General features: G+C 38.1%; 1 protein-coding gene across 50 annotated transcripts in view; it reads right to left on the bottom strand.

The window, feature by feature from the left end:
- The window catches only part of Ptprd (protein tyrosine phosphatase receptor type D), a 2,190,171-nt gene that overhangs the window by 773,932 nt on the left and 1,400,664 nt on the right, over window positions 1-15,575 (bottom strand). For all 50 annotated transcript variants that reach the window (XM_040757239.1, XM_040757256.1, XM_040757242.1 and 47 more), the window contains exon 9: window positions 5,926-5,983. The gene's annotated coding sequence lies outside the window, so the exon portion shown is untranslated. The remainder of the gene's footprint in view (window positions 1-5,925; window positions 5,984-15,575) is intronic.

Below are 15,575 nucleotides of genomic sequence, written 5' to 3'. Positions count from 1 at the left end.
TAGTGTTGTCATCTTTCCTTCTCAGTCTTTTGCATTTTCAAATTGGACTTTGTGACAGCATCTGGCCAGCATGAACTTGATCACATTATCAGAAATGACACTGACAGCCCCATGAAGATGAAACTTCATTTAAACAAATTGACTCAAATTGACCAATGGCACTACAACAAAATGTTGAAAGTCATCTTAAAATACAATTTTGTTATTGGTCCCTCCAGATTTCAACATGGGTTTGAATCTAGCTACTACAACTATTTGGCACTTGGTGAGTTAATTTAGTTTTCTTTTCCTCTCAAGTCCTTCATTTTAACACGGAGATAATTAAATTGTAGACTTCTGATGGGGAAGTCTTGTGTATATGTCAATAAAGCACTGTTGGCCAATAGGGAAGCAAGGTAGGTGGGACTAGGAGTTGAGAAGCACTCTGGGTAGGAGAAACACAGGGAGTCACTATGTAGCTGCCATAGGGGTAAGAAGTCCGGACCCTTTTCTCCGGTAAGAGAATACTTAGATTAACAACTGTGGAGTAAGTACTTAAGTCAGAGATAGCCAGTAAGAAACAAACAAGGCCAACAGCTTCATAATTAATACAGCGTCTTGTGTGTTATTTGGGGACTACAACATGGCAGAGCCCAGGCACCTGGTGGGGAAAAACCAAAGCGGCTGGTAGAGAAAAGGCTTCACTCAACAGACTTCAGAGATGTATTGTGAAGAATAAATGTAGATTGTATACAAGGAGTTTCAAACATAAGGAACATATCAAAAATAAAGCTTAAAAGCACCAAAGAAGATGGCTCAGCAATTAAGTGTACTTTGCTACTCTTTCAGAGGACCTCAGTTGAATTCTCAGCACTCATATATGAAGACTTGCAACAACTTGTAACTCTATCTGCAGGATAACCAGTGTCATCTTCTGATCTTCTCTGTTAGCATGGGCACACTTGTGCATATACACATGTAAGTAAAACACATATATTTAAGAGTTAAGGATGTTTGTAAACAAACAGCTGTAACTTTCATGGCAAGAGCAAGAACTGAAAGATTTTATAACATGTTATGCTTAAATGCCTGCATTGTGTGTATTCAAGACTAACATGACACATTCATACTCTGCAAAGGGAAAGGAGATTGTCTAATTCAATACAACACTAGCCAGTGAGCTTATGATGTCAGACAAACAGAAGGGAACACATGAAATACTCTTTAAACAGATTACCTTAGAAACACCCAGTATTGGTTTTCTGCAACTCTTTGTTAGCCTATCTTGTTATTTTTGTGGACAGTATAAAGTGCTTGGAAGATATGACAAGTGTCAGAACAATCGCAAAAAGACATTGTCATGTAAAATTAATATTTGAAGATCACTCTTGAGGCTGTTTCATACCTCATATTTTTGATAGAATGGAAGGCCATAGTTTAGGCTGGGGTTCTTGTTCTCATTTATTAGTTGTGAAGGACTCTTGTTTCCTTTACTACTACTTTCTTGATCACAGGAGGGTGGAGATAAAGTCTAAGGATATTCACTTGTGTGAAGTGCTAATTAAGGCTTCAATATGCTACCAATATTAATTGTTTTGGGTTATGCTCTACTTTCTTTATTTTATGAAAGATGTTCATTTTAACTCAATGTAATATGGAAAAACAAAAACCCCAGAATGCTAAAACAATCCTGTACAATCAAGGAACTTCAGGATGTATCACCATCCCTGCCTTAAAGCTCCATTAGAGAGCTATAGCAATAAAAAAGCAGTATGGTAGTGCCATAAAAGCAGACATGTGGATCAATGGAATTGAACCAAAGTCCCTGACATAAATCCACACCTATGAGCACCTGAGTTTTGACTAAGAAGCCAAAATTATACAATGGAAAACAGAAAGCATCTTGAACAAATTATGTTGGCATGTAGAAGAATGAAAATAGATCCATATATATAATTCTGCATAAAGCTGAAGTCTAAGTGTATCAAAGACCTCAGCAAAAATCCAGTTACAGTGAACCCAATAGAAAAGAAAGTGGCAAGTAGCCTTGAATACATTGGTACAGGAGACTACTTCCTGAACATAACAGCAATAGCACAGACACTGAGACTGACAAATAATAAATGGGACCTCCTGAAACTGAAAAGCTTCTGAAAGGCATAGGACACTGTCAAAAAGACAAAAGGGCATCCTACAGGATGGAAAACGATCTTTATTAACCCCACATCAGACAGAGATCTGATCTCCAATATCTATATGCAACTCCAGAAACTAGACATCAAAATACCAAATAATCCAGTTTAAAAAAGGAGTACAGATCTAATCCAAGAATTATCAACACAAGAATCTCAAACAGCTGAAATAAACTTAAATAATAGTTCTACATTCTTAGCCATCATGGAAATGAAAATAAAAATGACACTGAGATACCATCTTATACCTGTCAGAATAGCTATGATAAAAATCAGAGGATAGTTTATTTTAGAGAGGATATGCAATAAGATGAACACTCTTCTATTGCTGGTGGGAGTGAAAACTTCTACTTTTACTTTGGAAATCCATATGGAGGTTTCTCAGACCCAACTATACCAATCTTAATCATATACCCAAGGGATGTTCAATCATATCACAAGGGTACTTGTTGTACTGTGCTCAAATCAGGATTATTTATAGTAACCAGAATCTAGAAACAACCTAGATGCTCCCCAACAAAAGAATGGATAAGAAAAATGTAGTACATTTACTCAATGGAATATTACTCAGCTGTACAAAATAATGACATCATGAAATGTGAAGGCAAATGGATGGAACTAGAAAAAAATCATCTGAGGTAACCCATACCCAGAAAGACAAACATGGCATGTACTCACTCATAAGTGGACATTAGGTGTAAAATATAGACTGCATGTATTTCTCTGGGAAGGGGAAATAGAAGAGATGTCCTGAATAAACTCGCACAGGGTTGGGGAGGTTAGGAATTTGAGGGAGATAGTTGGGTGAGCTGGTCTTGGAGGTGAATTGGGGTTGGGATGGAGGAGGAGAGTAACAAGAGACATCTTGATTGGGGGTACATTTCAGGGTGAGGGTGAAAGCTGGTGCCAGTGAAACTCCCAAGAATCTACAAGGAAGAACCCAGTTAAGATTCCTAGCAAAAGTGAAGAGGGTGCCTGAACTGGTCGTCTACTGTAATTAGATTAGTGGCTGCCCTAACTGTCACCAGAGAGTCTTTATCCAGGAACTGAGGGAAGGAGATGCACAGTTCCATAGCCAAGCATTGGGTTGGGCTGAGGTACTGTAGTCCTTCTGAAGAAAAAAGGAGGTGGGTTTGTAGGAGCTTAGGGGTCAAGGTCATGCTAGCAGAACCCACAGAGACAACTGAGCTGAGCTCATGGGAGCATATGGACTCTGGACCAACAGTTATGCAGCTTGCATGGGACCAACCTAAAGCCTCTGCATGTGTGTGACAGTTGTATAGCTTTGTTTGTTTGTAAGGTTCCTAGCAGGGAGATCAGGATCTGTTCCTGATGTTTAGATGGATTTTGGAAACCTGTTCCCATGCTGGATTACCTCACCCTGCCTTGATGCAGGGGAGGAGCTTGGTCCTGCCTCAACTTGATATGCCATATTTTGTTAAAGCCCATGGGAGGCCTGCCTCTTTATGAATGGAGATAGAGGATTCCATGGGGAAGGGGATATATACAAAGGCAGGGGAGACAAGAGATGGGAGGAGAGGAGGGAGGGGGGAGTGTAATTGGTATGAAAATAAATGAAAAAATTGCTACTAAAATGAAATTAAATAATTAATTATAAAAGAAGGCAATTTTATTATTTTGCTTTTATTCGTATGGAAAACCATGTAGATGAGGATAATAATTGAACTGGACAACTAGTCATTTTCTGTCAGACTCAGGTAGTTGATATTCTCTGATTTAGGTGTCCATACTATCCTAAGAAGATGAATTAAGATGTGTTGTTTATTTTCACTTCCAAATGTGTCTGTAAGGGGGCACTGGTTTCCTGGTCCTCCAGGATGTACTGAAAATTACATTACCCATAGATTGGAACTCTTACTGGACAGCAAGTGTTCTGGAGTATTTTTCACACATGGCTCATTAAATTTTCCCCACAGTCACAGAGGTTGGTTCTGTCACTCTCTCTATCTCATAGATGACCAGTGTCAGGTGCACATATGAGCTGACTGAAAAGGCTTTAGGAGCAGAGAAGTCAGGGAAGCTTTGGTCTAGATTTATGAAGTTTACACTTCAGAACATAAATGTCAAAACAGAAAGTATATTTGAAATGATTTTTAAGAGCCCTAGGTTATACAGAAACCACTCAGAAAGAAAATAAGAACATTACTTGAATGATTGGTTTTATGAGAATGTGTGCTCTGGACTCTCAATAATTGTTTAACAACTGTTTTTGTTGTTATTGTTGTTTGTCTGTTTTGGGTGTGTTTACTTATTTTTCAATTATCTCCAGAGCATAATTCACTCAGAAAATGGCAATTGTTTGAATACACATGGCTCATATTTATGATAGTATTGTAAGAGAACCACAGACAAAGACTTAGAATTATTCAGGGTATCCAGATAATTTTGTGTGGGGAGTTGAGTTGAATTTTAATCCATGTAGGTGAAATGATGAGAACCATGGAGGAAACAGGCTCAAGACTTGAGATAAATGTTCCATATTTCACTTGTTGATTTTTGTCTTGCTTGACTTCCATAGTACCTTGACATATAGAGGACCTTTTCTTACTTTTGGTTTTGCAGATGTTTCCTTTTCCTAAGTCATAAGCAACATGAACCCACAGAATGATGCAAACATAAATACAGTAGCAGGATTTTCCTTACGCTAAAAATGTAGAGTTTTACGTATTTCAAAATTTAATCAACATTAGAAAGTGTTTGCAAAAATAATAATTACATCCATTGAGATTATTTTGGAATTCATTATCTGTTTATCACTTGGTGCTAATATTTAAATGCTTACCTGAAAGATCAAAAGAACATGCGGTTGTTTCAAAGAATTATCTGTTTTTCTTAAGACTGGAAACATATTATTGAGTTGTAAAGGATGAAACAAGAGGACTCGATGTAGGATTTTAATAGAAGTATTATGACACATGATAACTTTACACAGGGCAAGGGATATGCAAGATGATAATTCTGAGTTAAGAGCATAGATTGCCACTGTGGAATGATATCCCAACACATCCCTTGATAACTTGTTATTATTTAGCAGAGACTTTTAAAATTCGCTAATTTATTTGCTAATGTGTTTTCTCACTTTATTCCCTCATTAAAATAAATAGGTTCTTGGCTTCTAAAAGAACCAAAATGAACTATGTAGGTGAGGCTACTGCCGAAGGCCAATAATTTCAAAGCTGCAGCCACTAAACTCCGTCAACATTTAAAATCTATAGACATCTGCCTCTCTGTGAAAAATTTTAACCCATTATTAGATTTCTTCAACACTTGTGCCTACCATTGCCCATGATTCAGAACAGAAACGCAAATTTCTCATCAATAGATAATTTCCTAAGGGTTTTGAACAGGTTGCAATGTGATTTACAAAACATCAATATCTATATTGAAGAATGAATCAGTATATTTTATGTATATATCAATTCATCTGGATGAACTGCTAGCATTTTCTCTTTATCTCTCAATCCTAATGAGCACTTGTTGAATGTCAGCTAGTTATGAGGTATTGTATATGGATATAGTGAACAGTTAATGCAATATGGAAATCTGTTATTTTATTCACATGCTACAAGGTAGTGAAGTTGACTTTTCTTAAAATGTTGAATTGAGATCATCATCTTCAATATACAATGGCCACATAGCTTATGTATTTGTTTGTTTGTTTGTTTACAATATTTATTTCATCAAGTCCATTAAACATCAAAAAAGAACAGGCTAAGATGCTCTGTGGACTTACCATGTACGAGCCCTGTAGATCTTTCTGAAACAGTTCCTGGCCTCACAATGTTCAACACCTAGTCAGAAATACAGAAAACCACTGTTAAAACTCTGAGTACTAAGTTACTTTTAAGACTCATTTGTGTCTTCTTTAGAGAAAGGATTAAGTCAGAAGTGGAAAAACAAAATGGTTAGTAAGAAGTTGGCAGCAATTCCATGTAACATAGTTTTCAAAAAAAATAGTGAACATTTAAAGCCACATGGAAACCTCTGTGATTTTTGTCCATAGGCTACAATATAATAAAATTGGCTATTCTTAAAATGTTGAACTGAGGGCTGGAGAGATGGCTCAGCCATTAAAGTTTAGGCTCACAACCAAAATGTTGAATTGAGACCATTATGTTCAACATAAAATGGCTACATGTTTTCCTTAACATTATTTTATCAAGTTCACTAAATATCTCGGCTTGTTGTTTTGTGAGATTACCTGCCTTTCTAAATATCCATATTTTGGCTTTTATAGAACATGTATCCCAATGTTAAGTAATCATTTGCAAAAAAACAAAAAAAAACCTTAAAGCAAATCATTGTCTTTCCTCCTAATTGCAATGGATAATCACCAGGGAAGAATTCCACATCTTTTTTTTTTTAAATTAGAAACAAGCTTGCTTCACATGTCAGTCCCAACCCCCTTTCACTCCCCTCCTCCCCCACACCTCCACCAATCCCCCTCAACCCCCCACCCAGTCCCCACTCCACTCTCCAGGTAGGGTGTGATCCTTCATGAGGGATCTCCAAAGTCTGTCATATCAGACAGGTCAGTGCCTAGGTCTTCCTCCTTGTGTCCAGGCTGAGAGAGCATCCCTCCATGTGGAATGAACTCCCAAAGTCCATTCATAAGCTAGGGATAAATACTGATCAAGTACCCGAGGCCCCAAAGATTGCCAAGGCCTCCTCACTGAAATCAGTCTGGGGTCCATGAGCTCTCCCTTTTTCAGGTCAGCTGTTTCTGTGGGTTTCACCAACCTGGTCTTGACCCCTTTGCTCATCACTCCTCACTCTTTGCAACTGGGTTCCAGGAGTTCGGTTCATTGTTTAACTGTGGATGTCTGCCTCTGCTTCCATCAGCCACTGGATGGAGGCTATAGGATGGCATACAAGGTATTGAAGTCTCCCACTATAACTGTGTGAGGTTTTATGTGCAATTGGAGTTTTAGTAATGTTTCTTTTACGGATGTGTGTGCATTTGTATTTGGGGCATTGATGTTCAAAATTGAGACTTCTTTCTGATGGATTTTTCCTGTGATGAATATGAAACGACCTTCTTCATATTTTTGATTGATTTTAGTTTGAAGTCTAGTTTGTTTGACACTAGGATAGCTACACCAGCTTTTTACTTGGTTCCATTTTATTGGAAAAACCTTATCCCAACCCTTTACTCAGAGTTAATGTCTGTCTTTGAAGTTGAGGTGTGTTTCTTGTATGCATCAGAAGGATGGATTCTGTCTTTGAATCTGTTGGCCTGTGTCTTTTTATAGGCAAATTAAGACTGTTAATATTGAGGGAGATTTAGAACGATTGAGTGTTAATTCTTGTTTGTTTTTTATTTGTTGTTGGTGGTGCTATTGTTTTTGGATTTCCTTTTTTTTTTGGCTTTGACTTTTGGTAAAGTAGGATTATCTATTCCCCATGTTTTTTGAGCGTAGTTACCTTCTTTAGGTTGAAGTTTTCCTTCCAGTACTTTCTGCAGGGATGGATTGGTGGATATGTATTGTTTAAATCTGGTTTTGCCATGGAATACCTTGTTTTTTTTCCATTGATAGTGACTGAAATCTTTGCTGGGTATAGTAGTCTGGGCTGACATCCATGCTCTCTTAGTGTTGGTAGAGTATCTGGCTTTCAGAGTTTCCATGGAGAAGTCAAGTGTGATTCTGATAGGTTTGCCTTTATATGTTACTTGGCCTTTTTCCTTTGCTGCTCTTAATATTCTTTCTTTATTCTGTATGTTTGGGGTCTTGATTATTATGTGGCAAGGGGACTTTTTTTGGTTCACTCTATTTTGTGTTCTGTAGGCTTCTTGTACTTTCATTGGCATGTCTTTCTTTACGTAGACAAAGTTTTCTTAAATGATTTTGCTGAATATGTTTTCTGCGCTTTTGAGTTGGGTTTCTGCACCTTCTTCTATATCTAGTATTCTTAGATTTGGCCTTTACAAGGTGTCCCATATTTCCTGGATATTTTGTGTTAGGGATTTGTTGGACTTAAGATTTTCTTTGGTCGATGAATCTATTTCTCCTAGTAAACCTTCAACCCCTGAGATTATTTCTTCCAACTCTTGTATTCTGTTGGTTGTGCTTGCATGTGTAGTTCCTGATCATTTTCTCACCTTTCTAATTCCAGCATTCCTTCAGACTGTTTTTTTTTATTGTCTGTATTTTAGCACTGTTTGAATTGCTTCTTGCAATTTTTGGTGTATCTTTTCTTCAATTTCTTTAAAGGATTTTCTCATTTCCTCTTTTAGGGTCTCTAGCATTTTCATGAAGTTGTTTTTAAGATGGTTCTCTTCTGCTTCATCTGTGTTGGGATGTTCAGGTTTTGGTGATGTACTGTCCCTAGACTCTGGTTACTTCATATTGTTTTTTCTGCTGTTGAATGTGTTCTTTTATTGTCATCTTCTCATCCCTTCTTCAAATGGGTACAGGTGGGGGTCTCTTCCTTTCCTGGTGGGTAGGAGTCCAAGGTACTCTTCCAGTGGGTGCAAGCAGGTCCAATATTCTGATGGGTCTCAAAGTGGGTGCAGGTGGGTCTGAGCACTCCCTCTCCCGGTGGGTGGGAGCTGGATTAGCATATTGCTATCAGCAGACTTGAGGTTGCTTGGTGAGCTGGGGGCAAGTTGACCTGGATACAGTCTCCAGGTCAGGAGATCCCAGAGAGGGCAATAGGAAGGACATCGGGACCCAAGGTGGCAGGACCTCACCTCTGCCCTGAGTAGGGGTGGGAGTAGACCAGCACTTTCAGCAAGCTCCTGCAGTCCCCAGGTAAGGATTTCCCAGAGTGGGCCAGTGGAAGAAAGTTGGCAGAATTCCACGTCTTACATTATTCCATCTGTGTAAATCTCTCTCATTAATTTTTAACAAGCTGCTCTTCTGAGACACAAGAAAAGTCATTGTCTTAACTCCCCAACAGAATCCTTAACTAGACTTGAAGTCTAATCTATGTACTTGTTAATTTTGTTTTCAAAGAATTTCTTTCTTTCTTTATGCACCTTCTTCTCCACCCTTTTAAGATAATTCAACGTTTATTTCCCCTGCTGTTCCCAGGCAGTTGTCCTTTTATGCAGAGAACTTCTATGAGACTTTCTGTGCTCTCTTCTCCATGTACTTCCCTTTCATTCACACCACACCTCTATGTGCCTTAGGGCTGGCTAGATTGCTATCAGATTACTGTAGCCAGGTATTACTTCCTGTGTTGTGCTCTTCACAGTGAGGTGTATTCTTCTAAGCATTCCATATATCTCCCTTCATTCTGTGATTCCCCATCCACATAACAGTTTTCTGAGAACCTAGACGAAAAAAATGTCTAAAAGACCCAGTGAATGGTATTTTAGCCAGCAGTTTTCAGCATCATCTTCATTTCTACTTAGAGGTCTACTAGAGTTTTATGTAAATGATGACTGTTTCTGCTCTTTAAGTCAATACATTTGGTGTTTATGACAACATTCAGCTAAACTAGACCAAATAGGTTTGTTTGGTACTCCGTGTTGGAACGTAGTCTATGGTACTCAACACAGTACTTATTTTTGTCTTTCTCCGAGTTATATATGACCCTTTGACATAGTAGCATTATACTGTGACTCTCTCTCTCTCTTTCTCTCATTTCAATAACTTGTGAATTTTATATGTTAGTCTATGCCATGAAATTTTCAAAGGTAATATTTTACTATTAGTAATTTGCCCTATTGGAGACAGGAAGACTTTATTTTGCCATGGCATCAAGATATCTCTGGCTAATGCCTTAAAAGTAAAATCTGATTTTTCCAATGAACTCAAAGTAAATGGTAGATTCAAATGAGGTTTTTAAAAACTATGTTGAAACTTGTGTTTGTAGGCAGTGTGCTAGATGGTGACAGGTTGCAAGCCATAGTGAGAAGTAGAAGTGTCAAATGCTCTTGGCTGTAGTGTGATTAGGAACATCCTTCCAACCCTTACTGGAGGTTTAGTGCCAACAGAGAGAAATGAAAGGTAATTTTCTTCCCTTTTCAAAACAATAACCAATCACAGAGCTCAAGACCTTCTGCTCCTCACGTATTACAATGAAACAGCTTTTGAAGTTTAGATAAAAAATAGCCATCTGACTAACTTAGCCAGCAAGTCACTGCATATTTATTTCTAGCATTCTTTCTCCTACTTATTCTTATATTCATCCAGTGACTCTTAGACAACTACCTGCTTGGAGTCACTTCTGAAAGATGTTGGTATAAGCCAAACTTGTGGGTTTCAACCATTGTCTTTTACTTCTTGCTTAAATGGCATTGACTGGTAAAATAATTTTGAAGATATGCTTCCCTTTTCAGCCCTGTGTAAATGAAAAAATTCTAGAGAACCTGGCCAGTTCTCTCTGTTTCCTTTCTTAGAAAAGAAGACAAGGCTTTGGAATCCAGATGTGTAGTTGACTTTTTTGTTTTTAAATAAAACTATATACAAGCAAATAGTCCATTGACAGTATTTACACGTATCCACAGGGTACAGAGTACTATTCTGAACCATGCTTATAATGTGTGATGATTAGATCAAGGAGGCTATCATATCTGTCACCTTAGACTCATTTTGTTTCTCTTTGTAGGATACATTCAAATTCTCTCCATCAGACCTTCTGAAATGGTCAATGACTATTGTCAATTATCATTGCCACTATAAGGTGTCAAATACTGGCACTAACTCCTCCTAGCAGACAGCTGCACCCTCTACTCTTAGCCATCCTTCTACTTGCCTGCAGCCCACATCCTTCTGACTTGGAGTGTCAAACCCTCAGACTTGTTTTACAGCTTTGAATAGAGGATTTAGGCTGGAGTTCATGGTGTTTAATCTGCCTGTAGTACACGTCTATCATTTTATTATGTAATTTGCCTTGGTAGATCTGGTCTCTCTTTAGCAGTATTTGGATCCAGTTTCAATTTGCCAGGTGTAGTCACTCCTTACGTGTTTCCACTGGCATTTAGAAAAACTATTCTGCTCTTCTGACAAACTTAAAACATTCTTGGATATTACTTTTTGAGTGACACATCGTGATAGCCTATACTTAATGAGATACTGTGTTATTACACATGTGGTGGTAAATATGAGGAATTAGTATTTCTGTATTCTTATGAACTCAATTCATTCTTTATAAAACATGTAATTTTTGTAAACTATGGTTACCCTGTTGCCAACAGCGTGACTTATCCCTCCTATTTGATGTTATTTTAGTCCTTGTTATTTTATTTTTGAAGGTCAATTCTGCTGGCCAGTGAGCTTATTTTAAGAAGCAGATAGAAAAGAAAGAAAACATGCCTATTTCTCTCTCTCTCTCTCTCTCTCTCTCTCTCTCTCTCTCTCTGTCTCTCTCTCTCTCTCTCTCCCTCTGTGTGTGTGTGTGTGTGTGTGTGTGTGTGTGTGTGTGTGTGTGTATGTAGGGGGGGCCTGGGTGAGGTGACTGTGTGTGTTCTGTGTGTGCTCATGTATGGTGTGATGTGCATGTGTGATGCTTTTGATGTGTGCATGGTGTGGGTGTACAATGAATGTATAATGTGTGTGCAGTACACATGTATGCATTTTCAGATAGAATTAACTAATAGAAGACCTATACTGAATAAAAGTAGTGCCATTCCGAAGGTGGAACTTCAATGGAATAAAAAATCATCCATGAATTTTAGGTATGTTTCACTCTGCTTCATGCTGACCATGAGTGGATAGCTTCTGCCATATCACTTGCCATAAGAATGTACAGTCAGCGGATCCAGGGAGACCAGGGGACCAGCTGATCCAGCAGGACTAGGTACAACAGGCCCTACATCCAGGCCTTAGTTCCAGTGCCTGGGGATTGCCTGGGAACTGCACAGAGCTTCCAATCCTGGCGGGAGCCAAACACCCCAGACTCCAGGTCTTCTCTCCCACCCACGAGACCAGGAAGCCAGTGGATCCAGCAAAGGTACCAGGGGACCAGGTGGGATGCTAAGCACCCCAGATTCCTGGTCTTCTTCTCCAACCATGGGACCAGAATGAGGATGAAGGATAGTAGAATTACCAGATTTTTAGACTTGCTAGCACCCAACAAAAGGGAACTCTGGTCCCTTAACCACCAGACCATTAAGGGACTCTTTCTGCACCCACTAGAAGAAGAGATGGGAAAGAGACAATACAAAAGCACACTCAGCAACAGAAAAACAAATATGACACCGCCAGATTCTAGAGACTCCATACCATCAAGACTCCAACATTCCAATGCAAATGAAGCAGAAACCACTTTCATGAAAATGATAGAGGCCCTAAAAGAGGATATAGGAAAATTCCTCAAAGAAATGGATGAAAAAGCAAACCAAAAAAGGCAAGAAATGGAAGAAAAAACAAACCAAAAAAGGCAGGAAATGGAAGAAGAAACAAAGCAAAAAAAGCAAGAAATGGAAAAAATACAAACAAAAAATGCAAGAAATGGAAGAAAAAACAAGCCAAAAAAGGCAGAAAATGGAAGAAAAAAACAACTGAAAACATGCAAGAACTGGAAGAAAAAGCAAAACAAAAAATGCAAGAAATGAAAGAAAAAGCAAACCAAAAATGCAAGAAATGGAAGAAAGAACAAACCAAAAAATTCATAAAAGGCAACAAATGGAAGAAAAGATAAACCAAAAATTGCAAGAAACAATGCAAACAGTGCAAGGGTTGAAAACTGGAATAGAGACAATAAAAAAAACACACACACACAATCTGAACAAAGGCTGCAAATAGAAAAGCTGGGCAGTCAGGTATTACTGATACAAGCATTACCAACAGAATACAAGAGACGGAAGTGAGAATCTCAGGTGTTGAAGATACACTAGGTGAAATGGATTCATCAACCAAAGAAAATCTTAAGTCAAACAAATCCTTAACACAAAACATCCAGGAAATATGGGACACCATGAAAAGGACCAAACCTAAGAATAATAGGTATAGAAGAAAGAGAAGAAAACCACTTCAAAGGGGCAGAAAATATATTCAACAAAATCATAGAAGAAAACTTTCCCAACCTAAAGAAAGACATGCCAATGAAGGTACAAGAAGTTTACAGAACACCAAATAGAGTGGATCACAAAAAAGGTCCCCTTGCCACATAATAATCAAGACCCCAAAAATACAGAATAAAGAAAGAATATTAAGAGCAGCTAAGGAAAAAGGCCAAGTAACATATAAAGGTGAACCTACCAGAATTACACCTGACTTCTCCATGGAAATTCTGAAAGCCAGAAAGTCCTGGATAGATACTCAACCAACACTAAGAGACCATGGATGCCAGCCCAGACTATTATAGCCGGCAAAGCTCTCAATCACTATAGATGGAGAAAACAAGACATTCCATGACAAAACTAGATTCAAACAATACGTATCCACTAACCCAGCCCTACAGAAAGTTTTGGAAGGAAAATTCCAACCCAAGGAAGTTAACTACAACCAGAAAAACATAGGCATTAGAGAATCCCTCTCTACCAACAGCCAAAAGAATAAAGGGGTGAAATTCCACACATAATTCCACCACCAACAACCATTCCAAATCAAAGAAGAATGAGCAATAAATGGTCATTAAGATCCCTCAACATTAATGGCCCTAACTCACCCATAAAAAGGCACAGGCTAGCAGAATGAATTCGAAGACAGAACCCATCCTTCTGCTGCATACAAGAAACACACCTCACCCTCAAAGACAGACATTACCTGAGAGTTAAAGGTTGGGAAAAAATTGTCCAATCAAAAGGACCCAAGAAACCAGCAGGGGTAGCAATCCTAATATCTACAAATTAGACTTTAAAATAAAATCAATCAAAAGAGATGAAGGAGGTCATCACAGGTGAAATCCACCAAGATGAAGTGTCTATCCTTAACATCTATGCCCCAAATACAAAGGCATCCACATTCGTAAAAGTAACATTACTAAAATTTAAATCACATATAAAGCCCCATACACTTATAGTGGGAGATTTTAACACACCACTCTCACCACTAGACAGGAATACCAGACAGAAACTCAACAAAGAAGCAAAGGGTCTAATAGAAGTAATGACCCAACTGGGATTATCACGCATCTATAGAGCATTTCACCAACATAAAAAAGAATCCCCAAGCCACACAAAGACACAACTAAGAAAGAGAACTTCAGACCAATATCCCTCATGAACATTAATGCAAACATATTCAATAAAATACTGGCAAATCAGATCCAAGAAAACATCAAAACAATCATTCACCATGTCCAAGTAGGTTTCATCCCAGGGAAGCAGGGATGGTTCAACATACGAAAATCCATCAATGTAATCTACCATATAAACAAGCTGAAAAACAAAAATCACATGATCATCTCACTAGATGCTGAAAAAGCCTTTGATAAAATCCAACACCCCTTCATGATAAAGTTCTTGGTGAGATCTGGGATAGCAGGAACATACTTAAAAATAATAAAAGCTATATACAGTAAACCAACAGCCAACATCAAACTAAATGGACAGAAACTCAATGCAATTCCTCTAAAATCAGGAACAAGACAAGGCTGTCCACTCTCTCAATATGCTTTCAACATTGTACTTGAAGTTCTAGCCAGAGCCCTATGACAACAAAAGGGGATCAAGGGGATACAAATTGGGAAGAAAGAGGTCAAACTTTCACTATTTGCAGATGATATGATAGTTTATATCAATGACCCAAAGAACTCTACCAGGGAACCCTTACAGCTAATTAACACCTTCAGCAAAGTGGCAGGCTACAAGATCAACTCAAGAAAATCAGTAGCCCTATTATATACAGATGATACAAGGGCTGAGAAAGATATTAATAATCACCATTTTGTCTTCTTTTCTGAACACTTACAAAAATGTGGTATTAAAAATTCTCTTCAGAAGGAAATAGTCATTGCTTTCAGCCAGTGGATTACCTCAGGTAGGCTGCCTACAATTCTTAACAAAGCAATCCAATGAGGAAGAAAACCGCAAATAAGGTGCTACCCAACGGAAAAGGTTCTGTGATTCTCTGCTGTATGCAAATGGTCTGTCTGAGAACTGAAATGGAAAAACTGCTACATTCAAGGGCAACCTGTCCACTCAGAGGCAAAAATCAAGCCATATAGTGTTTATAGTATTCATATATGTGCATAGCAAATTATAAAGTCTTTGCTATACTCTGGCTTTAAACTCAACCCCCATAGCCTCCACAAAATATGGGCATCTGTGTAGCAGTGTTTCATTTCACACATTTTTGGCCGAGTTAGCATTGTAATTTTCCTAAATGGAGTAAATCTGTTTGTGGTTTGTATTCTGATACATAAAATGTTTTGCATTACTCAGCACAGTTTTATCTATCCTATATAATATTGCTTCTGTTACAACCTCCAAATTCCATGTATCATCAGTGATTCATGACTACTATATAAAAATGTAGTAATTAAATCAAT

This window comes from Mesocricetus auratus, unplaced genomic scaffold (genome assembly GCF_017639785.1).
Source record: "Mesocricetus auratus isolate SY011 unplaced genomic scaffold, BCM_Maur_2.0 Super-Scaffold_100014, whole genome shotgun sequence".
Lineage (NCBI taxonomy): Eukaryota > Metazoa > Chordata > Mammalia > Rodentia > Cricetidae > Mesocricetus > Mesocricetus auratus.
The sequence above is the reverse complement of the archived record's forward strand: the minus strand, read 5'-3'. Positions and strand labels throughout refer to the sequence as shown.